Genomic DNA, 1,887 nt, shown 5'->3' on the forward strand with positions numbered 1-1,887 from the left:
ACTTTGCAATATGGGCAAAAGTGGTAGATTGTGTTACTGTCCACCAATTTCCTGTCTGTCTCAGCTTGGTTTCCCTCCATAGTAGGTCCCCAGGCAAAGGCTTACATGCAGGTAGTTTACTGGGGAAATGATCCCTGGGAGTGAGTGCAGGCCCAAGGAGTGAGACAGGGATGAGAGGGAAGCCACGGAAGGATGGGTAAGGATGGGTAATTGGAGTGAGTGCTGCTCTAGGTGCTAGCGTGTCAGAACTGCCTGACCTGAGAATGGAGGTGGACAGTTAGTCATCCATGCCCTCCCCTTTGGCTAAAGATGGCCCCACAGGTGCTAATTCCTCTGTACTTGCTGGTGGCATGTGTGTGAGTGCTCACAGGCTCCTGCTGGTACCCAGGGCACTGTATCAGAAAAGTAAGAGGTATGTAGTGTGTACTGTCAGGCTAGTCCTGCTCAAGGCTTGTTGAAGCAGTGGCTGGAACAGAAGGTGGGGCTAAAAGGATTTGAAGAGATGCACAGTAGATGACCCATAGAGTGCCCCTCCCTGCAGGGTGGCATATGCATCCCTGCCCTCTTGACCTCAAGCATGGTTACATGATTCCTTTGGCCAATGAAATATCAGCAGAAGTAGCATGGGTCGCTTCCAAATAGACACTTCAAGAGCCAGTCTGTGGTATGCCGTGCCCTTTTGCCCTTGGTCATGGCATTCAGCAACACTCCAGATGGAAGCTATTCTGTCAGCCTGGATCCTGAAGTGCAGAAGGCATGGAGTAATGCCATAGCAAACAACATATAGACTGGGTGATTACCAGCCATGAAGATATGAGGCTTATTTGTTACTGCAGCAAAGCCCAGCCCAACCTGACTGATACAGCAATTAAATCACACCTAAAAAGAATTGTGAAATCATGCAAACAAAACATGTGGGAGTTAGCCCCAAGATGCCCTTTTGTAAACTCTGTCTTAGAAGAACAAAATTCTAGCTTAATAAATGAACTAACCTGGTCCTTCTAGTTCACGTTGCAAGCTGTGGGTTTGGGGAGTCTCTGCTCTATACTGTAATACCATGGCCTTGGTGCCAGCCATCAGCACACAAGGAGGTTTCCGGAGTTAGGCCTAGCTCCATGTCCTTGACACTGTTGAGCTTAGGGAGACAGTGAAATCGACATACTAAGCAGGAAGTTTGGGGCTGTCTTCTTTCTCCATCTGAGGTCTAAAGGAGCATGTGAGATTGGTAAGTAAGAAGGAGGCATCAGTCTGAAGGGCTGAATTTCATGACCTTGCTCTCTGCTTGAGAAGAAAGGACACAGATTCATAGACTCCCCCATGTAAGTTCAACAGGGCTTCCCACATCACCTCTCCAGGTCTAGTGACATTAGCAAGTAAGTATCAACATGCAGACTGAGTACAGAACCACCAGACACAGGAAGCTCAGTCCCTACCACAGGGCCTTTGCATCTGCTGCATCTTCTGTTTAGAATAACACCATGCAGTAGAAATATAATATGAGCCATAAATGTAAAAATTTGTTCATATTTCATTGGCCAAAATCTTCTAGTTCCCACATTTAGGAAAGTAAAAAGTAAAATAAATATTAATAGCCTACTTTATTTAACCCAATATATCCAGATGGCCCCTCTCCTTGAGGCTAGGACCCATGTCTTGTTCCTCTTTGCATCCTCCTCCCTTGTCCACCCCAAAGAGTGACATTCAATAGATGACTCATTTAATACTGTTTGGATGTTTGTCCCCACCAAATCTCACGTTGAAATGTAATCCCCAGTGTCAGAAGTGGGGCCTGGTGGAAGGCGTTTGGGTCATAGGGGTGGATCCCTCATGAATGGCTTGGTGCCATCCTTGTGGTAATGAATGAGTTCTCACTCTACGAGTTCACAC

The sequence above is a fragment of the Mandrillus leucophaeus genome, unplaced genomic scaffold, assembly GCF_000951045.1.
Source record: "Mandrillus leucophaeus isolate KB7577 unplaced genomic scaffold, Mleu.le_1.0 Scaffold125, whole genome shotgun sequence".
NCBI classification, from domain to species: Eukaryota; Metazoa; Chordata; class Mammalia; order Primates; family Cercopithecidae; genus Mandrillus; species Mandrillus leucophaeus.